Genomic DNA, 26,934 nt, shown 5'->3' on the forward strand with positions numbered 1-26,934 from the left:
CGCCTATGAGTGAGAACATGGTGTTTGATCTTCTGCTCTTCTGTCAGTTTGCTGAGAATGATGGTTTCCAGGTTCATCCATGTCCCTACAAAGGACACAAACCCCATATAGCCAAGACAATCCTAAGCAAAAAAACAAAGCTGGGGGCATCACGCTACCTGACTTCAAACTTGTAGTATAGTTTGAAGTCAGGTAGCGTGATGCCCCCAGCTTTGTTTTTTTGCTTAGGATTGTCTTGACTATATGGGTTCTCTTTTGGTTCCATATGAAATTTACGTTGGTTTTTTCCAGTTCTGTGAAGAAGGTCATAGGTAGCTTGATGGGGATAGCACTGAATCTATCAATTACTTTGGGCAATATGGCCATTTTCACAATATTGATTCTTCCTAACTGTGAGCATGGAATGTTTTTCCATCTGTTTGTGTCCTCTCTTATTTCCTTGAGCAGTGGTTCACAGTTCTCCTTGAAGAGGTCCTTTACATCCTTTCTTAGTTGTATTCCTATGTATTTTATTCTCTTTGTAGCAATTGTGAATGGGAGTTCGCTCATGATTTGGTTCTCTTTTAGTCTGTTATTGGTGTATAGGAATGTTTGTGTTTTCTGCACATTGATTTTGTATCCTGAAACTTTGCTGAAGTTGCTTATCAGTTTAAGGAGATTTTGGGATGAGATGATGGGGTCTTCTAAATATACTATCATGTCTTCTGCAAATAGAGACAATTTGACTCCCTCCTTTCCTAATTGAATACACTTTATTTCTCTTTCTTGCCTGATTGCTCTGGCTAGAACTTCCAATACTACATTGAATAGGAGTGGTGAGAGAGGGCATCCTTGTCTAATGCCAGATTTCAAAGGGAATGCTTCCAGCTTTTGCCCATTCGGTATGATATTGGCTGTGGGTTTTTCATAAATAGCTTTTATTATTTTGAGATATGTTCCATTGATACCTAGTTTATTGAGAGTTTTTAGCATAAAGGGCTGTTGAATTTCGTCAGAGGCCTTTTCTGCATCTATTGAGATGGTCATGTGGTTTTTGTCTTTGGTTCTATTTATGTGGTGGATTACGTTTATAGACTTGTGTATGTTGAAGCAGCCTTGCATCCCCGGGATGAAGCCTACTTGATTGTGATGGATAGGCTTTTTGATATGCTTTTGCATTCAGTTTGCCAATATTTATTGAAGATTTTTGCATCTATGTTCATCATGGATATTGGCCTGAAGTTTTCTTTTTTTGTTGAGTCTCTGTCGGGTTTTGGTATTAGGATGATGCTGGTGTCATAAAATGTTTGGGAAGGATTCCCTCTTTTGGTATTGTTTGGAATAGTTTCAGAAGGAGCAGTACCAGCTCCTCTTTGTAAGTCTGGTAGAATTTGGCTATGAACCCATCTGGACCTGGCCTTTTGTTGGTTGGTAGGCTATTAATTGGTGCCTCAACTTCAGCCCTTGTTATTGGTCTATTCAGGGTTTCAACTTCTTCCTGGTTTAGGCTTGGGAGGGTGCAAGTGTCTGGGAATTTATCCATTTCTTCCAGGTTTACTTGTTTATGTGCATAGAGTTATTTGTAGTAATCTCTGATGGTAGTTTGTATTTCTGTGGAATCGGTGGTGGTATCCCCATTACTGTTTTTTATTGCATCTATTCGATTCTTCTGTCTTTTCTTTTTTATTAATCTGGCTAGTGGTCTGTTGATCTTTTCAAAAAACCAGCTCCTGGATATATTGATTTTTTGAAGGTTTTTTTGTGTTTCTATCTCCTTCAGTTCTGCTCTGATCTTAATTATTTCTTGTCTTCTGCTAGCTTTTGAGTTTTTTTGATCTTGCTCCTCTAGCTCTTTCAATTTTGATGATAGGGTGTCAATTTTAGATCTTTCCTTGCTTCTCATGTGGGCATTTATTGCTATAAATTTCCCTCTAGACACTTCTTTAAATGTGTCCTAGAAATTCTGGCACATTGTGTATTCGTTCTCGTTGATTTTGAAGAACATCTTTATTTCTGCCTTTATTTCATTGTTTTTCCAGTCAACATTCAAGAGCCAGTTATTCAGTTTCCATGAAGTTGTGCAGTTCTGAGTTAGTTTCTTAATCCTGAGTTCTAATTTGATTGCCCTGTGGTATGAGAGACTGTTTGTTATGATTTCCCTTCTTTTGCATTTGCTGAGGAGTGATTTACTTCCAATTTTGTGGTCAATTTTAGAGTAGGTATGATGTGGTGCTGAGAAGAAGGTATATTCTGTGGATTTGGGATGGAGAGTTCTGTAGAGGTCTATTAGGTTTGCTTGGTCCAGATATGAGTTCAAGTCCTCACATCCCAGTTAATTTTCTGTCTCATTGATCTGTCTAATATTGACAGTGGAGTGTTAAATTCTCCCTCTATTATTGTGTGGGAGTCTAAGTCTCTGTGTAGGTCATTAAGAACTTTCTTTACATATCTGGGTGCTCCTATGTTGGGTGCGTATATATTTAGGATTGTTAGCTCTTCTTGTTGCATTGATCATTTTACCATTATATAAGGCCCTTTTTTGTCTCTTTTTATCTTTATTGATTTAAAGTCTATTTTATCAGAGACTAGGATTGTTACTCCTGCTTTTTTTTTTTTGCTCTCCATTTCCTTGGTAAATATTCCTCCATCCCTTTATTTTGAGCCTATGTGTGTCCTTGCCCATGAGATGGGTTTCCTGAATACAGCACACCAATGGGTTTTGACTTTTTATCCAATTTGCTAGTCTGTGTCTTTTGATTGGGGCATTTAGCCCATTTACATTTAAGGTTAATATTGTTATGTGTGAATTTGATCCCGCCATTTTGATGCTAGCTGGTTGTTTTGCCCTTTAGTTGATGCAGTTTCTTCATTGTGTCAATGCTCTTTATCATTTGGGATGTTTTTGAAGTGGCTGGTACTTGTTCCTTTCTATGTTTAGTGCTTCTTTCAGGAGCTCTTGTAAGGCAGGCCTGGTGGTGACTAAATCTCTCAGCAATTGCTTGTTTGTAAAGGATTTTATTTCTCATTCACTTTTGAAGCTTAGTTTGGCTGGATATGAAATTCCAGGTTGAAAGTTCTTTTCTTTAAGGATGTTGAATATTGGCACCCACTCTCTTCTGGTTTGTAGGGTTTCTGCTGAGACATCTGCTGTGAGTCTGATGGGTTTCCCTTTGTGGGTATCCTGACCTTTCTCTCTGGCTGCCCTTAGCATTTTTTCCTTCATTTCAGCCCTGGTGAATCTGACGGTTATGTGCCTTGGGGCTGCTCTTCTTGAGGAATATCTATGGTGTTCTCTGTATTTCCTGGACTTGAATGTTGGCCTGCCTTGCTAGGTTGGGGAAGTTCTCCTGGATAATATCCTGAAGAGTGTTTTCCAGCTTGGATTCATTCTCTCCGTCACATTCAGGTACACCTATCAAACATAGATTAGGTTTTATTTACATAATCCCATATTTCTTGGAGGCTTTGTTCATTTCTTTTCATTCTTTTTTCTCTAAACGTACTTTTTCATTTTATTTCATTGAGTTGATCTTCAGTCTCTGGTATCCTTTCTTCTGCTTGGTTGATTCAGCTATTAAAACTTGTGTGTGCTTTGCAAAGTTCTTGTATTGTGTTTTTCAGCTCCATCAAGTCATTTGTATTCTTCTCTAAGCTATTTATTCTCGTTAGGATTTCATCTAACCTTTTTTCAAGGTTCTTAGTTTCTTTGCATTGGGTTAGAAGATGTTCTTTTAGCTCATAGAAGTTTGTTATTACCTACCTTCTGAAGCCTGTTTCTGTCAATTCGTCAGACTCATTCTCCATCCAGCTTTGTTCACTTGCTGGTAAGGAGTTCTGATTCCTTGGAGTAGGAGAGGCATTTTGGTTTTTGATGTTTTCATCCTTTCTGTGCTGGTTTCTTCCCATCTTTGTGGATTTATCTACCTGTGGTCTTTGTAGTTGGTGACTTTTGGATGGGGTCTCTGAGTGGATGTCCTTTTTGTTGATGTTGATGTTATTTCTTTCTGTTTCTTAGTTTTCCTTCTAATCGTCAGGCCCCTCTGCTGTAGGACTGCTGGCGGTCCACTCTAGACTCTGATTGCCTGGGGATCACCTGCAGTGGCTGCAGAACAATAAGGATTGCTGCTGGTTTCCTCTTCTGTTATCTTGATTCCAGAAGGGTACCCACCAGATGTCAGCCTGAGCTCTCCTTTATGAGGTATCTCTTTAGATATATGGGGGTTGGGGAGCTGCTTGAGGAGACAGTGTGTCCCTTATAGGAGCTCCAATGCTGAGCTGGGAGCCCTGTTGTTCCATTCAGAGCTGCTGGGCAGGTACATTAAAGTCTGCTGCAGTGGAACTCATAACCACCTTTTTCCCCAGGTGCTCTGTCCTGGGAAGGTGGGGCTTTATTTATAAGTTCCTGATGTGCTGCTGCCTTTTTTCAGAGATGCCCTGCCCAGCAAGGAGGCAGTCTAGTCACAGTCTGCCAGCAGAGGCATTGCTGAGCCTCTGAGGGCTCTGCCCAGCTGCTGTGTGAACTTTCTTGTGGTTTTGTTTACAGGGTACAGTTAGAACCGCCTCTGTAATGGCAGTCTGCCTCAGTAATGGAATGAGTGGAATGGCTGACACCCTTTCCCCCCTGAGCTGGACCATCTCGGGTCCAGCTGTGCTTGCTCCGAAAGTCTCAATCCAGAGTGTTTCAGATTGCTGGTCTTTGTTGGGGTGGGATCCACTGAGCCAGATCACCTGGCTCCCTGTTTCAGCCCCCTTCTTTTCAGTTGAATGGGCGGCTCTGTATCGCAGGTGTTCCAGGTGCCTGTTGAAATGGCCACCCAGATTTGTGTGAGTTTTTGTGCCAAGACCTGCTGTGCTGGCTGAAACAGCCATGCTGGAAACTTGTGGCACTTTTCAGCCCAGGAATCTCCTGGTCTGTGGGCAGTAGAAACTCGTTTGGAAATGCGGTGATCACTCAGCCTCTGCATTCTTCTTGCTGGGAACTGCACTCCAGAGCTGTTTCTATTTGGCCATCTTGTATCCTCCCCTTATCTGGTGCGATTCTAACAACTTGACTCATTGTCTTCTTTTTGTTTTAAAGTCCCAGCATATGAAAAGTAGAAAAATAAGCCAGGCATGGTGGTTCATGCCTATAATCCTAGCACCTTGGGAGCCAAGGTGGGCAGATTGCCTAAGCTCAGGAGTTTGAGACCAGCCTGGGCAACGCGGTGTAACCCTGTCTCCACTAAAAATACAAAAAGTTATCAGGGCATGGTGGTGTGTGCCTGTAAACCCAGCTACTCAGGAGGCTGAGGCAGGAGAATTACTTGAACCCAGGATGAGGAAGGCAGATGTTGCAGTGAACTGAGATCATGCCACTGCATTCCAGCTTGGGTGACAGAGCAAGACTCTGTCTCAAAAAAAAAAAGAAAGAAAGAAAAAAATAGAAAAATAAAGAGGCTGGTAGAGATAGGGAAACTGACAGCAAGCAACTGCAGGTAACAGCTGACAGGTTGACAGTGAAGGAGAAGGCAGCAATATATAGGAAGCAGACACAAGAACACACAAAGACAACACTATCAGGCTGTTCTGTTTAGGAGGAACTCGTTCCAGGCACCTCCATAACTCCTGGTGGCATTGGTTTTACAGCAAGTTACAACAAGGCTGCTATACACATCAGGCACCAGTGAACCAAGAATGGGAGAGTACGCAGCACATTGTCTGTTTAAGAAGGCAAAACGGGGCCAGGGGCGGTGGCTTATACCTGTAATCCCAGCACTTTGGGAGGCCAAGGCGGGCGGATCACCTGAGGTCAGGATTTCGAGAACAGCCTGACCAATATGGATAAACCCTGTCTCTACTAACAGTACAAAATTAACCTGGTGTGGTGGTGCAGGCTTGTAATTCCAGCTACCCAGGAGGCTGAGGCAGGAGAAACACTTGGACCCAGGAGGCGGAAGTTGTGATGAGCCGAAATTGCACCATTGCTCTCCAGCCTGGGCAATAAGAGCAAAACTCCAACTAAAAAAAAAAAAAAAAAAAGAAAAAAGATAAGGCAGTGTGTGATGTAAGAAGATGAGGGCTATGCCCAGTTCATCCTTGTGACTTTCAAGGCACAGCTTTCAGCTCTCAGCTGGATACCACATCTGGACTTCGCAGACTTCTCGAGCTCAGCACATTTTAAACTCTTCCTGCCTCGTTCCCAATTGACATGTCAAGTTGTCATTGGCTACCAAAGCGATAGTGAGGCAAATCCATGTATTGAGATTTTCAAGGGAAATGTCTGAGAAAGTGTTTCTCAGCTCTTCCTCACCGTTCCTTACTTGATAATAAACATGATCAGGTGCAGAGAGAAAATTTGGGATACGGAAATTCGTAGTGAGAGGCTTGGAGGAAGGAGTTGACCGTTACAGGCTTCCAACCCCCTCTGTTTGGGGTGAGAGGCTAGCAAGCTTTTGGCCTGTTAGCCAAATCTGGTCACAGCCTGTTTGTACAAATAAAGTTTAATTGGCGCACACTGCCATGATAATTTGTTTGAGTATTGTCTCTGACGTTCTTTTTCTTTCTTTCTTTTTTTTGAAACAGGATCTCACTCTGTCACCCAGAATCGTACAGTGGTGCGATCTCAGCTCACTGCAACCTCCACCTCCCAGACTCAAGTGATTCTCATGCCTCAGCCTCTGGAGTAGCTGGGATTACAGGTATGCGCCATCACGCTTGGCTAATTTTTGTATTTTTAGTAGAGGTGGAGTTTCACCATGTTGGCCAGGTTGTTCTTGAACCACTGGCCTCAAGTGATCTGCCCTCCTAAAATGCTGGGATTACAGGCATGAGCCACTGTGCCCGGCCTCTGGCTGTTCTCTAGTAGTGGGAGGGTTGTGACAGAGACAGAAGCCCATGAAACCTAAAATATTTGCTGCCTGGCTCTTTCCAGAAAAAGTTTGCCTCCCTAATGCTAACCTTATGCCTCATGAGGAAGACTACAGGAGTCCCCAGGAGAGTTTTAAAACATGTCCCTGCTAGGTGGGCAGCGTAGAGGACCACTACATAGACTGTATCTAAGGCAACCACAGGCTAAGCTCTACTCTCCTGACGGGGAGAGAAGGGTGAACCCCTGCTTTGGTGGCATACCCAGTGCTGTGACACTGGGATTGGAGGTGACGCAGAGTGTTTCCCAGGGACCACACTCATGATTGAGTCGGAGAGAGAGCAGCCACCTCAGCAGATAGAGGCTGGAGTGGCCCAGCTCATGCCCAGGGATTAAAAACATTGCAAGAAACAGCCCTAAAGGTGCATTCTTTGCAGTCAAAGGAAGTGGGGAGAAAAGCTGCAGGAAAGAATCTCTAGGCTGGGTGCAGTGACTTGTGCCTGTAATCCCAGCACATTGGGAGGCTGAGGCAGGTGGATCACCTGAAGTCAGGAGTTCGAGACCAGCCTGGCCAACATGTTGAAACCTGGTCTCTACCCAAAATACAAAAATTGGCTGGGCGTGGTGGCATGTGCCTGTAATCCCAGCTACTCGGGAGGCTGAGGCAGGAGAATTTTTCAAACCCTGGAGGTGGAGGTTGCAGTGAGCCAAGGTCATGCCACTGCACTCCAGCCTGGGCAACAGAGTGAAATTGTGTCCCAAAAAAAAAAAAAAAAAAATCTCTAAAGAGCTCACCAAAGTGAGAGAGAGCCCCCTCTAACCATCTACCAGCCCTGAGACAGCATGAAGTCAGCAGGCAAGGTGGAGCCGGGCTAGACCCTTCCCTCTCCCTATCCACGGCTTCTGCTGTACCTGGTGGGACTGCACCAACAACTGACAAGTTGGGGGAGGCATGAGTAAGGGAAGAAGAGGACCAGAAGGCCATGGGACCTTCCTCTCTGCAGGCTTCCAGCCAAAACATGAGGGAGATTTCACACTGTCAAGTTTGGCACTCTGACTTTTTTTTTTTTTTTTTTTTAATTGGAATCTTGCTCTGTCACCAGGCTGGAGTGCAGTGGCACCATCTCAGCTCACTGCAGCTTCCACCTCCTCAGTTCAAGCAATTCTCCTGCCTCAGCTTCCCAAGTAGCTGGGACTACAGGTATGTGCCACCATGTCCAGCTAATTTTTGTATTTTTAGTAGGGACGGGGTTTCACCATGTTGGCCAGGATGGTCTTGATCTCTTGACCTCGTGATCCACCCGCCTTGGCCTCCCAAAGTGCTGGGATTAGAAGCGTGAACCACTGTGCCTAGCCCATTCTTTTTTTTTTTTTTTTTTTTTTTTTTGAGAGAGAGAGAGAGAGAGAGTTTCACTCTGTTGCCCAGACTGCAGTGCGACGGCATGGTCCTAGCAGCTCACTGCAGCCTCAATCTCCTGCACTCAAGTGATGCTCCCTCCTCAGCCTCCTGATTAACTAGGACTGCAGGCATGCACCACCACACCCAGCTATTTTTTTCTTTTTTTGTAGAGATGGGGTCTTGCTGTGTTGTCCAGGCTGGTCTCAAACTCCTGGCCTCAAGAGATGCTCCCACCTCAGCCTCCCAAAGTGATGGGATTATGGGTGTGAACCACCACACCCAACCCATTCTAACATTCTAACTACTAAATTGAAACTCATTGGTTTCAAGGAGTGAGTGGAAGAGGTTTGGGACCTGCCAGAGTCTCCCAGCTCATGAGAAGGCCACCTCCACTAAGGAGAGCTGTGGTGGGGGCACCCCACAAGTGCTGTGGCAAGGATCTGAAGCCTTGATTTAGAAAAGAATTAGAAAGATAAGCTCATAGTTATTCCTTTATATAATCATATATAACCTTATACTTACTCACTTGTAAAGATATATACTCAATATAACCTTTAATTTTACTAATGACTATCGGGTTATGAAGTATGGAACTGAGGTGACATTGTGAACAAAGTGATCCTAAGGCAAGATGCTCTAAGCCCTCTGTCATGCCCGCATAAGGGCTGCTGGAGGGCACCTTGGCTGTGTGGCTGCGCCAGTGCTATGAAAGCACCCACTGTTTAGCCAGCTAGGGAAGGAGACGTCCAAGATGGCCAAGACGTCTCCTTCCTCAGGGGAGTTAGGAGAAAACTCCGCTCTTCCAAGCTATTGTGGCAAGGCCTGATGGCTGTCAGGGAGGCCCAAAGATACCTGGGTGCCTGACTGTCTCTATGTGATGCTGTGCTTCAGTGGTTGTGCTCCATGTCCACTCTCACGCTCCGCTTCTGCACCTGGTTTCTCTTTTTCTTAGAAAATAAGAATTAATAATAGCAACATAATGTCCTTGATACTTCTGACAAATATGTGAAAAGTGCTGACACATCAGGTTTTCTCCTCGTCTGGGCTACTTGAAAGTCCTGGGCCCCCTGTCTCCAACACACATGATTTACCTGACCCTATCACCAACCACCATTACCTCACCCTACCTCCCCTGCCCCCTGCTTTGTATTCAGTAAAAGTCAGAGCGTCCAGGCACTGGAGGCCACTGCCGGACTCCGCACTTTGGTTGACAGTGGACCCCTGGGTCCAAACTCTCTTTTCTCTGTCTCTGTGTCTTGTGTCTTTATTTTCACAGTTTCTCATCTCTACACCTGTAGAGAGGGACTCACAGGACCCTGTAGGGCTGGACCCTACAGAGCGCTTAGCGGGGAGGAAGGGAACACACTGAACTAAAATTTGGTTTCTGGCATGACTCATGCTTATTCAATATGCTGGATCCAATAACTGTTACAGATTGAGCATCCCTAATTCCCAAATCCGAAATATGAAATGCTCCAAAATCTACAACGTTTTGAGAACTGATGTGACATTACAAGTGCAAAATTTCACGTTGGACCTCATGTGAGGGGTGGCAGGCAAAACACAGTCAAAACTTTGTTTCATGCACAAAATTGTTAGAAATATTGTATAAAATTTCTTTCAGGCTATGCATATAAGGCCTATATAAAACATAAATGGCCGGGCGCAGTGGTTCACGCCGGTAATCCCAGCACTTTAGGAGGCTGAGACAGATGGCTCACTTGAGATCAGAAGTTTGAGACCAGCCTGGTCAACATGATGAAACCCTGTCTCTACTAAAAATACAAAAATTAGCTGAGTGTGGTGGCATATGCCTGTAATCCCAGCTACTTGGGAGACTGATGCTCAAGAATCACTTGAACCCAGGAGGCAGAGTTTGTAGTAAGCTGAGATTGCACCACTGAACTCCAGACTGGGCAACAGAATGAGACTCTGTCTCAAAAAAAAACAAAAAACAAAAACACATAAATGAATTTTGCGTTTGGACTTGAGTTTCAACCCCAAGGTATGTATGTGCAAATATTCCAGTAGGTGAAAAACATCTGAGATCTGAAATACTTCTCGTCCCAAGTATTTCACATAAGAGATATTCAACCTGTATTATTGTTATTATTATTATTATTATTTGAGACAGAGTTTCACTCTTGTTGCCCAGGCTAGATGGAATGGCATGATCTTGGCTCACTGCAACCTCCGCCTCCTAGGTTCAAGCAATTCCCCTGCCTCAGCCTTCCAAGTAGCTGTGATCACAGGCATGCGCCACCACACCCAGCTAATTTTTTGTTATTTTTAGTAGAGATGGGGTTTCTCCACATTGGTCAGGCTGGTCTTGAACTCCTGACCTCAGGTGAGCCTGCCTCAGCCTCCCAAAGTGCTGGGATTACAGGCGTGAGCCACTGCACCTGGCCTCAACCTGTATTATTAGGTACATGCCAGACATCACGCTAAGTCCTTTTCATGCATTACACATTAAACCTCCCAACCAGCCTCTACTAGTAAGCCAATTTCACAGAAGAGGAACCAAAGCAAAGGGAAGATAGGCTATGGTCTAGAGTGAGCTTGTCCAACACACAGCCTGCAGGCTGTCTGTGGCCCAGGACAGCTTTGTATGCAGCCTAACACAAACTTGCAAACTTTCTTAAAACATTCTGAGTTTTTTTTTTTTTTTTTTTTAGCTCATTAGCTATCATTAGTGTTAGTGTATTTTATGTGTGGCCTAAGACAATCCTTCTTCTTCCAAAGTAGCTCAGGTAAGCCAAAAGACTGGACACCCCTGGACTAGAGCCTCACTATTAAGTGGTAGAGATGAGATTCAAACCCAGGCAGCCCAGGGCCAGCCTGAGTTCTCAATCGTCATGCTGGCTGGAAGCACAGCAACCCAAGACTTCCTTCTCTAAAGGTTTGTTATTGGCTGAGCGGTCTTGACTTCCCCTAGAATCCCAGGGTTATGACTTTGTTTCTCCCATCAGAGCCTGCCACAGATGACTTATTATATCTGAGCTGGCCAGAGACCCTTCAGGCCTCATTGGATCAGCTGGGTCACAGCGCTAAGTTGCTTGCAGTGCAGCCTGGATCAGCTCTGGAACGTCTCATTGTCAAAGCTAAGAGTCTTCCATTGAGTCACCCATCGAATCAGATGGCATAGTCCAATGCATTGCACAAGTCTAAAATCCTGTGGAGGCCCACAAACATTGCACCTGAGTCCTAGTGATAAGGCATACCAGGCACAGCAACTTGCTCTTTGTTTTGGAGAAAGAGGCCTAATCCCCCAGATTATTGAACACCCTCCCCCCACCTCTGCTCCAAATCCACTGTCCCAAATCTTCTGTAGCTTTCGGATATTTCTCTTCTACCCATTGGTGTGAATTTTCTTTTTTCTTTTTTTTTTTTTTTTTTGAGATGGAGTCTTGCTCTTGTCGCCCAGGCTGGAGTGCAATGGTGCGATCTTGGCTCACTGCAACCTCTGCTTCCCAAGTTCAAGCAATTCTCCTGCCTCAGCATCCCGAGTAGCTGGGACTCCAGGCGTGTGCCACCACACCCGGCTAATTGAATTTGTAGTAGAGACGGGGTTTCACCATATTGGCCAGGATGGTCTTGATCTCCTGACCTCATGATCAACCTGCCTCGGCCTCCCAGAGTGCTGGGATTACAGGCGTGAGCCACCATGTCCAGCCAGCTGGTGTGAATTTTCTTACCCAGGCATCCTTGGCATCTGCTTCAGCTCCCTAGTGTCTATCAGCTTGATGTCCCATGAGATGATTCAGGTTCCCACAGACCAAACTTAAGCCCAGCACCAGAGAGGTAACAATACCAAGGTAAGTAAGGAAAAGATGTACTATTGTCCTTACCAGCTACAACAAACAAATGAACAAACAAATGAACCAACAACTAACCTGCTTCTAGTGTTCTTTGTGCATCAGAATAAACATTTGGCAAATCCACGGATGCATACCCAGTGCCAGAGTCTCTGTATATCTGCTTTGGTCAGGTGAAGCCACCTGGAACAGCAGGTGTAACTGATTAAGTTTATGATAATGCACTGTCATTCCCCAAGCCCCATCTGGTTTTCTTCACTAGTCAAACTAGAGCATTAAAAGGGAATGTGATAGCAATCATCACCTCTGGATCTTTCAGGTCTATTAATCTCTGAAATTCTCCTAGGGATGTGGTATTACTTGTGATGTGCCATTTTGTACATGAAGAGCTCTTTGAGTTTACACTTGGCCATTTGAGCCAATGTGGGCATTTGCTATTGTTACATGTACATGTATGTCCCACTTATACCCTTATGAGCTGGGGAGATACAGATTTGGGGACTCTTTGGGCCTAGGGACAAACTTAAAACTTAGTTTCTTACCTAACCCAACATAAATCTGTTTTCTGACTGGTGGACAACAGTAGCACTCCAGGCCCATAGAAATTAGCATTAGTAATGGATGCAGTTGGCTGGGTATGGTGGCTCATGCCTATAATCCCAGAACTTTGGGAGGCCAAGGCATGTGGATCGCCTGAGGTCAGGAGTTCAAGACCAGCCTGACCAACATGGTGAAACTTCATCTCTACTAAAAATACAAAAAATTAGTCAGGCTTGGGGTGCCTGCAATCCCAGCAACTTGGAAGCCTGAGGTGGGAGAATCGCTTGAACCTGGAAGGCAGAGGTTGCAGTGAGCTGAGATCGTGCCATTGCACTCAGCCTGGGCAACAGAGCAAGACTCCATTTCCAATAAATAAATAGTAACTAATGGATACAGTTTTCAATAATCCTTTAAAGGTCTAGATTTTCCATTTCTCTAGTACACCTTTGCCTTGATAAATGTTGGCGGTGATTTAGGGGACAGATGAGAATGAAGATTTACAGCAGGTTGTCCAATGTTTTGACTTCCCTGGGCCACACTGGGAGGAGAATTGTCTTGGGCCACACATAAAATACACTTAACACCAACAATAGCTGATGAGCTAAAAAAAGTTATATATATATGTGTATATATATATATATATCGCAATGTTTTAAGAAAGTATGAATTCATGTTGGGTGGCATTCAAAGCCATCCTGGGCCACATGCAGCCCACAGCTCGCAGGTTGCACACGCTTGATTTCGAGTATGTATCTGTTGTCTTACTGTAACGTTCTTCATCAAGAATACCTGGTCTCTTTTCATTCAAGAGGCTCTGGGTCTGTGATCTAATTCAGACCTTGGACTTGAGATTGTCTATCCTGGTGGCTCAGCCCATGCCTCTTGTTAACCAGGCCTGAGGGGGCTCCTTCGTGCTTTTGGTCCTAGAAGTTCCTTGGTCAGTTAGCATGGTGGAAGACCCCTGCTAGGCAATTGATGGGATTGGATTGGATTCGATTTGATTCTGGGCAAACCAGTTGGATTCTAATCCTACTTCCTTGTGCAGTAGGGGGTTGTTTGGGGATGGGCTGGGGAAAGAAATACAGATTTGTGTTTGCCATCTGGGGGCGGTTTGGGGATGGTGGTGGTTTCTAGTTAGCCATGTGTAGGTCACTTATCCACACCCTTGCAACAGAAGAGCCTGGAGAGTTGTGAAACTGACATTTTCAGTTTCAACTTTGGGAAATAGAGTCTGCCTTTCAGGAGGATTTATAATCTGAGGAAATAAATTCAGATTTTCATTCTAAACATAGGAAGAAGGCTCAGAGATTGCTCAGCCAAAAATGATGACAAATGCTTTTCCATAATCCACCTCACCTTTTTCTGTCATTTAACAGCTGTAAGGTTTAGATAAATCTCAGCTTCAAAGGTAGCCCATGTTTTATTAAAACCAAGTTGAATAATGCAATTCTCTTTGCCAGTGATTTGTTCAGAAAATCAGACCTAAGCTAGTTATGCACATGGCATGTCTCCCACCTCAGAGGCTGGTTCAGGTATAAGCATCTGATACACTTTGGTCTAATGAGACACAAGATGATTTGTTTGGGAGATTCTGGGGAGAAGTTTCTCCTCTTCCAGAGAGCCAGGGAAAGGCAATAGTATCTTCTGTACTTGATCCCTGCAGGCATCTTGATAGCAGCATGGAGCTGCCACAGCACAGCGAGCAGAGCTAAGAGAATCCTAGAGGAACTGATCTGGATCTGTTGGGATTTATTTCTTTATTTATTATTTATTTATTTGTTTTGAGATGGAGTCTTGCTCTGTCACCCAGGCTGGAGTGCAGTGGCGCGATCTTGGCTCACTACAACCTCTGCCTCCTAGTTTCAAGTTTCTGAGTAGCTGGGACTATGGTTGTGTGCCACCATGCCCAGCTAATTTTTGTACTTTTAGTAGAGATGGGGTTTCACCATATTGGTCAGGCTGGTCTTGAACTCCTGACCTCATGATCTGTCCACTTCGGCCTCCCAAATTGCTGGGATTACAGGCGTGAACCACTGTGCCCGGCCTTTATTTTATTTTTTTTAGAGACAATGTCTCACTCTACCCAGGCTGAAGTGCAGTGGAGAATCACAGCTCACTGCAGCCTTGAACTCCTGGGCTCAAGAGACCCTCTGGCCTCAGCCACTCCCGTCTCAGCCTCTGAAGGGGCTGGGTGTACAGGCACATGCCACCACACTCAGCTAATTTTTATATTTTTAAATTTGTTTTTAGAGATAAGGTCTCCCTTTATTACCCAGGCTGGTCTCAAACTCCTGGCCTCAAGCTATCCTCCCGCCTTGGCTTCCCAAAGTGATGGGACTTAGAGGCATGAACCACCCCGCCCAGACTGGATCTTCTGGTTTAAACCAAACGGAAGCCTGATTTCCTTCAAGACTTGGTAGATTTACTTCTACACATTTCTTCATTGGATAAAACCAAATTCAGTTGGGTTTTCTGGTATTTGTGATTGAAAGCATCCTAATTTGATTCCATATAAAATCGTTTGTGTTTACAGCTCCTAGTGTCACCTTCCAGAACTGGTATTCCTTCATAATAATCACTACTGTCCTGACAGATGGGAGTGGCTGGAATCTGGACAAAAATGGCAATATAACAAATTTAAATATTGATATGAGGGGAAATAAATATTGATTAAATGAAATAATGATTAAAATGTATAGTTTTTATAATAAAATAAATACATTTTCGTTACCCAAATTTTTATTGTTCTTTTTCTTTTTTTTGAGATGGAGTCTCACTCTGTCACCCAGGTTGGAGTGCAGTGGCTTGATCTCGGCTCACTACAACCTCCGCCTCCTGGGTTGAAGCGATTCTTCTGCCTCAGCCTCCCAAGTAGCTGGGATTACAGGCGCCTACCACCACGCCTGGCTAAGTTTTGTATTTTTACTAGAGATGGGGTTTCACCATGTTGACCAGGCTGGTTTTGAACTCCTGACCTCAGGTTATCTGCCCACCTTGGCCTCCCAAAGTGCTGGGATTACAGGCATGATCCACCACATCTGGCCCCCAAATTTTTTAATGTACAGACCGTTCAATTCCACATAATACAAATAAATGAGGCACCATTAAGTATTTGGAAAATACTTATACAAGTAAAATGATAAACTTATTTCTGCCTCTCTCTACCCTTCCTCTCCTATTGAGCCGATTCGTTATTCTGAGGCATTGCAAAGTCAAGGGAGCTGGTTTGTAATATGGCCTTAGGCAGGTGAATCTGCTTTTCTCAATCTTAGGCTTCTGGTCTGCAAAACAATTTTTGTTAGTATCAGACTAGTTCATAAGTGTGAAAAATAATCATAAAGCCCGGTGCAGAGAAGAGGTAGGTTTTATTCAGGGTTCTGGAGGGATGAGATGGTCACACTGATCATTAATGAATTTTAGTTATCATGCACATACTTTGTTCCCTATTTTGGTTTCTGATTTTCCTATTTGAAAAAAATCACAAGGCTGGGTGCGATGGCCCATGCTTGTAATCCTAGCACTTTGGGAGGCTGAGGTGGTTGGATCACTTGAGGTCAGGAGTTCAAGACTAGCCTGGCCAACATGGTGAAACCCCATCTTTACTAAAAATACAAAAGTTAGCCAGGTGTGGTGGTGGGTGCCTGTAATCCCAGCTACTCGGAAGACTGAGGCCGGAGAATTGATTGAAGCTGGGAGGTAGAGGTTGCAGTGAGCTGAGACCACCCCATTGCATTCCAGCATGGGCAACAGAGCAAGACTATATCTCAAAAAAACAAAAAAAAAATCAAAGAAACAAATCAATTGGTGTGTATCTTTGTCTCCCATAGCAACATAATTAGTATCCCACATATATCTGATAAACAAGTAGGCATTATTAATAACAGTTTATGAGAGTGAACATAAGTAACAAAGCGTGTTCAAATGCATAATCAAATTTGAGCTATGCAGGAGCTCTGCAGTGGGAGAGAGGACAGTGTTATGACCACAACTTTGGGTCTCAATTTGTGTGGCTAGTTAGTGGTAGAAGTAGAATGTGAACCTTGTCTTCTGATAATATTTCTATCAGAGTCTAATTTGACATTTCTGTTTTTTTCCAACGCTTTGTGATCTTGGACAAGTTACTTAGCCTCTTCATGCCTTGGTTTTCTTATCTGTAAAACTGGGATAATAATAGCATGGGGTTATTTTGAGAATTAAATGAGCAAAGTGTTTGGACTAGAACTTTGTACTTAGTAAGCACCATGAAAGAGTTTTTTTGGTTTTTTTTGAGACAGAGTCTTGCTCTTGTCACCTAGGCTGGAGTGCAATGGCACAATCTCAGCTCACTGCAACCTCCACCTCCTGGGTTCAAGTGATTCTCCTGCTTCAGCCTCCTGAGTAGCTGGCTTTACAGGTGCCCGCCATCATGCCTGGCTAATTTTTGTATTTTTAGTAGAGACGGGGTTTTGCCATGTTGGCCAAGCTGATCTCAAACTCCTGACCTTGTGATCCACCTGCTTCAGCCTCCTGAAATGCAAGGATTACAGACATGAGCCTCTGTGCCTGGTGAAACTGTTTTAAAATAATACATAAATTTTTTTTCTTCTCCTGCTACTATCACCATCACCATGGTTAATTTTCACCTTCAAGTTATTTCTCCTAAAATACTTGTGTCATCTTGATCTAGTTTGTTTTTGCCTACTGTGCATGAAAGAGTGTTTTACATGAGAGTGTGTTGTTACTTTTCATATAGAGGTTTAGATCAGGGTTGGCAAAATTATGGCCAAATCCAGCCCACCATCTGCTTTTATAAATAAAGTTTTATTGCAACCCAGCCACTGCCATCATTTACATATTTTCATACGCTACGATTGGCAGAGTTGTGTAGTTACAGCGGAGAATGTATGGCCTGCAAAGCCTAAAATATTATCTAGTTCTTAACACAAATAGTTTGCCAACCCCTGTTTAAGATATATATATATATATATGATATATTTATATATCACAAAAATATATCATATATTTTTTCATATATAGAAAACAATATATGATATGTTTTTTCTTTTTTTTTTTTTTTTTGAGACGGAGTTTAGCTCTTGTTGCCCAAGCTGGAGTGCAGTCGCATGATCCTGGCTCACTGCAACCTCCGTCTCCTGGGTTCAAGTGATTCTCTTGCCTCAGCCTCCCGAGTAGCTGGGATTACAGGCACGTGCCACCACGCCCAGCTAATTTTTTGTAATTTTAGTAGAGATGGGTTTCATCATGTTGGCCAGGCTGGTCTCAAACTCCTGATCTCGGGTGATCCACCCGCCTCAGCCTCCCAAAGTGCAAGGATTACAGGTCGTGAGCCACCGCGCCTGGCCTATATACATCTTAAATATTTTAAAAAACTATATATAAATATATATATAGTATATATATATTTTTAAATATCTTTTTTAAAAATATATTTTTATATATATAAAATAAAATATATAAAATATATAAGTATATATATATAATATATATATATATATATTATATATATATATATATATATATTTTTTTTTTTTAGGCGGAGTCTCAATTCGTTGCCCAGGCTGGAGTGCAGTGGCACGATCCTGGTTCACTGCAACCTCCACCTCCTGGGTTCAAGTGATCCTCCAACCTCAGCCTCCTGAGTAGCTGGGACTTACAGACATGCCACACCATGCCTAGCTAATTTTCATATTTTTAATAGAAATGGGGTTTCACCATGTTGGCCAGGCTGGTCTCCAACTCCTGACCTCAAGTGATCTGACCACCTCAGCCTCCTAGAATGCTGGAACCACAGATGTGAGCCACTGTGCTCGGCCCTAAGATACAGATTTTTCAGATAAATACTTGGAGCTTTAAGGTCTTCAAGAGAAAGGAAATGGTACACTTAAAAAAATTCAAAGACAATAAATATTTCCTTTCTTTTTCCTACTGAATAACAAAGGACAAATGTAGATGATTCCTGCAAAACTATTCACTTACCTTATCTACATCACAGACAAGGGGCAATTAACATATCATTTTAATCTGTTACTATTATAGCAATTGCAAATTGCTCTTGCCCAGCCCATGCCTGCCAAGAAGCTTGTGGATTCGCCTCTTTTAAAGAGGCTCATTTCTAGCTAGGCATGGTGGCTCATGCCTGTAATCCCAGCACTTTGGAAGGCTGAGGCAGGCAGATCACAAGGTCAAGAGATTGAGATCATACTGGCCAACATGGTGAAACCCATCTCTACAAAAAATACAAAAATTAGCCAGGCATGGTGGCACACACTTGTAGTCCCAGCTACTTGGGAGGCTGAGGCAGGAGAATTCCTTGAACCCAGGAGGTAGAGGATGCAGTGAGCCGAGATCGTGCCACTGTACTCCAGCCTGGGGACAGAGCGAGACTCTGTCTCAAAAAAAAAAAAAAAAAAAAAAAGCCCATTTCCTCCTCAAACATGAGTTAGAATTAGAGGCTCTCCCTTTTGATGAAAGGTGTGATTTATCTCCCCCGAGATCTGATCAAAACCAGCTCTAGAGCCCTAGGTCTTGTGCTCTTGTCACCCCACCAGCCCCCAACACCTCACAGATACTTCCCTGAGGAGAACAGTTTCTTTTAAGTTTGATCCTGGGTTATACCAGGCAGCTTTCTACATTTTCATGACTGCAGGTCACCCCCTTCATCTTAGATATTTGTCTCCTAAGCTTATCAGAAATTCCAGAAGAATTGGGATGGATCAGGCCAAATCCGTTATGATTTCTTTCTTTCTTTTTTTTTTGAGATGAGGTTTTGCTCTTGTTGCTCAGGTTGGAGTGCAATGGCACAATCTCGGCTCACCGCAACCTCTGCCTCCCAGATGCAAGCAATTTTCCTGCCTCAGCCTCCTGAGTAGCTGGAATTATAGGCATGTGCCACCACGTCTGCTAATTTTGTATTTTTAGTACAGACAGGGTTTCTCCATGTTGTGCAGGCTGGTCTCAAACTCCCGACGACCTCAGGTGATCCACCCGCCTCAGCCTCCCAAAGTGCTGGGATTACAGGCATGAGCCACTGTGCCCGGCCCGACTATGATTTCTTCCCTGGGAAAGCATTTCAGGGCACATGACAAGTGCCCGCTGCATAGACAGGACCAGATCAAATGCCTGGCATGGGACTGTGTCATTGTGTATTTTTACTGTTCTGATGTTTTATGTTTTGAAGTGATCTGTGACCCAGTGGCTGCCTCAGTTCTCTCCCATCTAGTTCTTGCAGTGGAATTGCTTTTTCTCAGGGCCTCTTCCTATACAGATCACTTTGGACAATTTGTCTTTAAAGCTTCTTGAAATGATCCTAATATTGCCCTGCAACTCTCACCACTTTAAGAATCTGTCTCCTCTAGACATAATTCCTATCATTTTATAAGGCAATGATATTGCTTAATAAATCCTTAATGTACGTTACTATTCAGATTGACAGATTATATACTTATTATGTATGACATTTTCATTGATTTATTTTGCAAAGTGACATTATTGCCATCCCAGCCCGGGAAAGATTTAATACCTGATTCTTCTTCCATCCATTTATCAGAGTCACTCAGAACTCCCTCTTTTTTCCCTCCCGCCTCAAAGTATAAATTCAAAGATTTTTCTTTCAAACCTATTACCTTGGGTATTTTTCTCTAGTAATCACTTTGTTAAAGAGATGTTGCTTCCTAAAGGACAGTCATTCACCCAGTCCCTGTCTGCATCCAGATTTACTGAGATCGTTTATAGGCTTTTAAAGCCACATTTCATTTCCTTCCTCCCTTCCTTCCTTCCTCCCCTCCCTTCCTTCCTTCTTCTTTCTTTTTCTTCAGACTTTTTTTTTTCTTCTTTCAGACAGTCTTGCTCTGTCACCCAGGCTAGAGTGCACTGGCATGATCTTGGGTCACTGCAACCTCTGCCTCCCCGGTTCAAACGATTCTCCTTGCCTCAGCCTCCTGAGTAGCTGGGATTATGGGTGCCCACCACTGTGCCCAGGTAATTTTTATATTTTTAGTAGAGACAAGAGTTTCACCATCTTGGCCAGGCTGGTCTTGAACTCCTGACCTCATGATCCACCTACCTTGGCCTCCCAAAGTGTTGGGATTACAGGCGTGAGTCACCGCGTCCTGCTAGACATGTTTTATTATAATCTTATACAGCTTACTTTTATTTTCTTGTGTTCAGTTATAACATAGCATGATAAAAATCAAATACCTGGGTGATGAAATAACATGGACAAAAAATTCCCGTGACGCGTGTTTACTTATGTAACACACCTTCACATATACCCCCAAACTTAAAATAAGTTAAGGCCAGGTGTGGTGGCTCCTGCTTGTAATCTCAGCACTTTCGGAGGCCAAGTTGGGCGGATCATGAACTTGAGGTCAAAAGTTCATGACCAACCTGGTCAACATAGTGAAAGCCTGTCTCTACTAAAAAAAAAAAAAAAAAAAAAAAAAAAAAATTAGCCAGCCATGGTGGCATGCACCTGTATTCCCAGCTACTCAGGAGGAAACAAATAAAATAAAAGTAAAAAAGAAATCAAACCACTGGTCCTCTGAAATAAAGCAGACAATCACCATTCAACAAACACACTTGATTGATTTTGTATAAAAGGGCTAAGTTTACAACTAAACTTTTATAAAAAGTTTAGCATGAATAAGTACATCATTACACTTTTTAATGCAGAAATATGCATCTTTGCCACTATAAAGAACACTCTAATTGAAGAATTTACAAGGTTTCAGTCAACAGATAGATATTCCTACAGCATTTAATAGGCTTGTGTCAAAAAGGTAATTTCTGACCAAAAGACTTCATTTAAGTGACTAAATCGAGGATCCTTCTGTTATTCATGCTCCACTCTTGAAAAAAGGCAAAGTCTGCTTAGATTGGGCAATTCCTTGTGATTTTAACATTTTTGTTTTCATTTCCCATGGTGTGAATAGTGTATAAAGAAAAGCTTCCAACTGCAGAAAGGGCATTTAAATGTCTCTTTCATAAATAACGAATATCACATACTAAGTCAGAGAATACCCTGCAAAGGTGATCATTATTATTTTTTCTTCCACATTTTTTCTTTTTCTTTTTATTTATTTATTTATGTTTCGAGATGAGTCTCACTCTGTCCCCCAGGCTGGAGTGCAGTGGCATGATCTCGGCTCACTGCAACCTCTGCCTCCCAGGTTCAAGTGATTCTCCTGCCTCAGCCTCCCGAGTAGCTGGGATTACAGACATGCACTACCACACCTGACTAATTTTGTATTTTTAGTAGAGACGAGGTTTCTCCATGTTGGTCAGGCTGGTCTCGAGCTCCTGACCTCAGGTAATCCACCCACTTTGGCCTCCCAAGGTGCTGGGATTACAGGTGTGAGCCACCGCACCCAGCCTAATTTTTGTGTTTTCAGTAGAGATGGGGTTTCACCACGTTGGCCAGGTTGGTCTTGAATTCCTGACCTCAGGTATCTGCCCCGCTCAGCCTCCCAAAGTGCTGGGATTATAGACATGAGCCACCATGCCGGGCCACTAAACCAAACTTCTAAGGAATTATTCAAATACATTGCTGATGATAAAGGAGCATTGTTCTACTAATTCCTTGCAAATATCATTTATAATGTCTCTAATAGAGACATTATAAGTGGTTTCTAAGTTGCTTCCATTTAGAGCTTAATGTTTATGGAAACCTAAAAATCTTAACTCTATTTTTAAAGAGATTATTTTTAACAGCCTTAAAAACATCTTCAATTTTGATGACAAATTGTTAAACTTGAAATATTAATTTGTGTCTTAATTCAAAGGCACTGGGAAGGCAGAATGGTGCGGGGTTCCTGCCCTCATGAAGTTTGCAATTTCAGGTGAGAGTCCGACACATTAAAAAAAAAACACAATATCTTCTTTTGAAGTTTCTGTTCATATCCTTTGCCCACTTTTTGATGACGTTTATGCAGTCAACAAATGTGAAAAAAAGCTCATCATCACTGGTCATTAGAGAAATGTAAATCAAAACCATATTGAGATACCATCTCATGCCAGTTAGAATGGCGATCATTAAAAAATCATGCTGGAGAGGATGTGGAGAAATAGGAACACTTTTTCACTGTTGGTGGGAGTGCAAACTAGTTCAACCATTGTGGAAGACAGTGTGGCGATTCCTAAGGACCTAGAAATAGAAATACCATTTGACTCAGCAATCCCATTACTGGGTATGTACCCAAAGGAGTATAAAACATTCTATTACAAAGATACATGCACACGTATATTTATTGTGACACTGTTCACGATAGCAAAGGCTTGGAACCAACTCAAATGCCCATCAATGATAGACTGCATAAAGAAAATGTGGCACATATTCACCATGGAATACTATGCAGCCATAAAAAAGACGAGTTCATGTCCTTTGCAGGGACATGGATGAAGCTGGAAACCATCATTCTCAGCAAACTGATGAAAGAACAGAAAACCAAACACCACATGTTCTCACTCATAAGTGGGTGCTGAACAATGAGAACACATGGACACAGGGAGGGGAACTTCACACACTGGGGCCTGTCAGGGGGTTGGGGCCTGTCAGGGGGTTGGGGGAGCCAGGGGAGGGCTAGCAGGGGGTAGGGGCATTGGGGAGGGATAACAGTATAAATACCTAATGTAGATGATGGGGGGTTGGATGCAGCAAACCACCACGGCACGTGTATACCCATGTAACAAACCTGAACGTTCTGCACATGTACCCAGAACTTAAAGTATAATGATAAAAAAAAAACACAGTGTGGGAAATGCTAAGGCAGCTACTGTTCTGGGTGCGTTCTATCAGTTTTACTGGAGCAAGTATGATTGCATCATCTAGGAGGGCTTCCTGGAAGAGGTAAACTAGGTCTTAAAGGAAGCATGAGATGTCACTGGCTTGGGAAAGACATTCCAGGAGGAAGGAACAGGTTGTACAAAGTAAGTTAATTTTGTTTGCGGAAGCTCCAGCAGGTCCACTTGAGGACAAAGTGGAGATTGTCTAACTCTATACCCATAACTGTAGGTGCTTGGGAAAAGCCGAGCTAAGCCAGTGTTAACAGGCTTGTCTGGGCAATGTAGCAGGTCTGGAAGCAGGTTAGAAGGACTAGAAGAGAGAAAAAAAACTCTGATGTAAGAAATAAATATAGCTGTACATAAAAGAAGTTTAGAGCTATGAATTACAATTACATTAATAGATCTTTAAAATAACACTTCTGTATGGTTCCCATCTAGGTTTCCTTTTTCTTTCTTTCTTTCTTTTTTCTTGAGATGGAGTCTTGCTCTGTCATTCAGGCTGGAATGCGGTGGCTCTATCTTGGCTCACTACAACCTCCACCTCCCAGGTTCAAGTAATTCTCCTGCCTCAGTCTCCTGAGTAGCTGGGATTACAGGGACACCACCATGCCCAGCTAATTATATTTTGTATTTTTAGTAGAGATGGGTTTCACCGTGTTGGCCAGGCTGGTCTAGAACTCCTGACCTCAGGTGATCCACCTGCCTCAGCCTCCCAAACTGCTGGGATTACAGGCGTGAGCTATAGTGCCTGGCCTCCCATTTAGGTTTCTAACAGGGCAATCAGAATTTTCTCTAATCTTCCTCTATGGTTCTATTGGGTAGGACCCTTATTTAGTGAACAGGTCTGCAGAAGGAAACAAGCCAAGGAGAACACGGCTTTCTCTGTTTCTGTGGGTTCTAATTTTAGGAAGCGGTGCAACAAATAATAAAAACGACTGTTTCTAAGTAGATTTTGTGTTTGTGTGTGCATGTGTGTACGTGTGTGTGTGTGTGTGCGTGTGTGTGTCCTTTAAAGCCTTTCCCCTCATCCTGGCTTCATGCAATGTCAAAAAAAGTAAGTGAGCAAATTGGTACTTTCTTCGTTTAGTGATTATTATTATTATTTGAGATAATATTTGAGTCTCACTTTGCCACCCAGGCTGGAGTGCAATGGCATAATCTCGGCTCACTGCAGCCTCAACTTCCTGGGCTCAAGTGATCCTCTCATCTCAGCCTCCCAAATAGCTGGGACTACAGGTGTGCACCCCTACGCCTGGCTAATTTTTTATATTTTTAGTAGAAACGGGGTTTTGCCATGTCGCCCAGGCTGGCAGTGATATTGTTTTTATCTGCAGCATGCACTTATGGCAGCTTGGTCTCTGCTCTCACCCCCAGAACCGAGTTATTTGCTTAAACTCTCTCTAATACAGTGGCTATGAGCAGAGTCCCTGGAGCCAAGCTGCCTGAATTTGAATCCTGGCACTACTACTTACTATTCACCGGATGAATTACTCAGCATGGCTAAGTCTCAGCTTTCTAATCTGTAAAATGGGGATATTAATAACAGTATCAACTTCATAAGCATTTTGTGAGGATGAATGAATTGATACATAAGTGCTTATAAAGGTCCCCGGCACATGCTAGGTACAACTTGAGTTTGGCCAGCCTCATCTCTCAAACAGTATCTAAGGACATAAGCTCAGAGCACCAAGAGGACTGATCTTCAGTGCTTTCTCTCTTCCTTCTTTTCCCCACTCTCTTATTCACTGTTCAGTGTCTACCCCCCATCGTCACTCCAGTTAGCTCCTGGGGCTCACACTTAATTTCTTCAGAGGAGAAGTGGCCTGGGCAGTGTCAGGCCTGGTAGCAATGAGGTGTGTTACATGTTGATGTCTGGCAAAGAGGAAATTAGAAGAAATTCTAAGTCTATTTCTCCATCACTGCTTACCAGCTTTAGGAAAATCTAAAAAGCCTATGACCCCCCAGGTTCCTCATCCTTAAAGTTGTGATGATAATTATCCTCATCCCCCTTGATCCTCGTGAAAGTCACAGGAGAATACTACTTACGGAAATCTTTTGTAAACTGTAAAGTGCAAATAGATGTATAGGATTGTTTTCATTGACCCAAATACTTGTCAATGAATAGCATTAGCTTTCCTTGGCCTTAATGTATTATTGAGTACCTGCCATACAATGTCAAATAGAAATCTTGTCTTAGTCCTGACTTTTATGGGAGAGATTTGTATTACCAGACATGTAAAATTATGCTTGCTTGGATTACTAACATGCTTGATTAGGTTTAAGACATTTATTTTCCTGGGTTGCTATCATGAATGGTTGTTGTCTTTTAGCAAATGCCTCTGAAAGATCTGTTAATACCACCACACAGTTTTTCTACTTTGATTTTCTTTTTCAGATGGAGTCTTGCTCTGTCACCCAGGCTGGAATGCAGTGGCGTGATCTGAACTCACTGCAACCTCTGCCTCCCAGGTTCAAGCGATTCTCCTGCCTCAGCCTCCCCAGTAGCTGAGACTACAGGTGTGTGCCACCACATCTGGCTAATTTTTGTATTGTTAATAGAGGCAGGGATTCACCATGTTGGCCATGCTGGTCTTGAACTGACCTCAGATGGTCCACCCGCCTCAGCCACCCAAAGTACTGGATTACAGGCATGAGCCACCATGCCCAGCTTCTATTTTGAACTTTTTAATAGACTGTTAATATGGAAATGTCTTAACATTGCCAGAATGATCCTTTTGTAACTGTAATACACTGGTAAAAATGAAATTTCCTATCTTTGTTTTTACTGATATGTAAATATATATATTTGTATACATACATATATATGCCATATATATTGTGTGTATATATGTATGTGTGTGTGTGCTGATTGATAGATACAGATAGATATAAGGTCGATATGGTTTGGCTGTGTCCCCACCCAAATCTTATCTTGAACTATAGTTCCCATAATCCCCATGTGTGATGAGAGGAACCTGGAGGGGTGGTTACCTCCATGCTGTTCTCATGATATTGAGTGAATTCTCATGAGATCTGATAGTTTTATAAGAAACATTCCCCCTTTTTGTTCTGGACTTCTCCTTGCTGCTGCCATGTGAACAAGGACATGTTTGTGTCCCCTTCTGCCATAATTGTTAGTTCCTTGAGGCCTCCACCGCCCTGTAGAACTGTGAGTCAATTAAACCTGTTTCCTTTATAAATCACTCAGTCTTGGGTATGTCCTTATAGCAGCATGAGAATGTACTAATACAGTAAGTTGGTACCAGATTGTGGGTGCTGCTATAAAGATACCCAAAAATGTGGAAGCAATTTTGGAACTGGATAACAGGCAGAGGTTGGAACACTTTGGAGGGCTCAGAAGACAGGAAAATGCAGGAAAGTTTGGAACTTTCTAGAGACTTTAATGGCTTTGACTCAAATGCTGATAGTGATATGGACAATAAACGTCAGGGTGAGGTGGTCCTAAATGGCTATGACGAACTTCTTGGGAGCTGAAGTAAAGGTTACTCTTCCTATGCAAAGAGACTGGTGGCATTTCGCCCTGCCCTAGAGATTTATGGAACTTTGAACTTCAGTGA

At 43.0% G+C, this 26,934-nt stretch overlaps 1 long non-coding RNA gene across 1 annotated transcript in view; it reads right to left on the reverse strand.

The window, feature by feature from the left end:
* Nucleotides 1–9,733, reverse strand: part of LOC108295118 — a 10,752-nt gene extending 1,019 nt beyond the window's left edge. Inside the window, exons 1-2 of the long non-coding RNA XR_001821286.2 lie at nt 9,345–9,733; nt 6,671–6,676 (exon numbers count right to left, since the gene is read on the reverse strand). This is a non-coding gene — a long non-coding RNA (uncharacterized LOC108295118). The remainder of the gene's footprint in view (nt 1–6,670; nt 6,677–9,344) is intronic.
* Between the last annotated feature and the right edge of the window lie 17,201 nt (nt 9,734–26,934).

Source organism: Cebus imitator, unplaced genomic scaffold (assembly GCF_001604975.1).
Source record: "Cebus imitator isolate Cc_AM_T3 unplaced genomic scaffold, Cebus_imitator-1.0 Scaffold621, whole genome shotgun sequence".
Lineage (NCBI taxonomy): Eukaryota > Metazoa > Chordata > Mammalia > Primates > Cebidae > Cebus > Cebus imitator.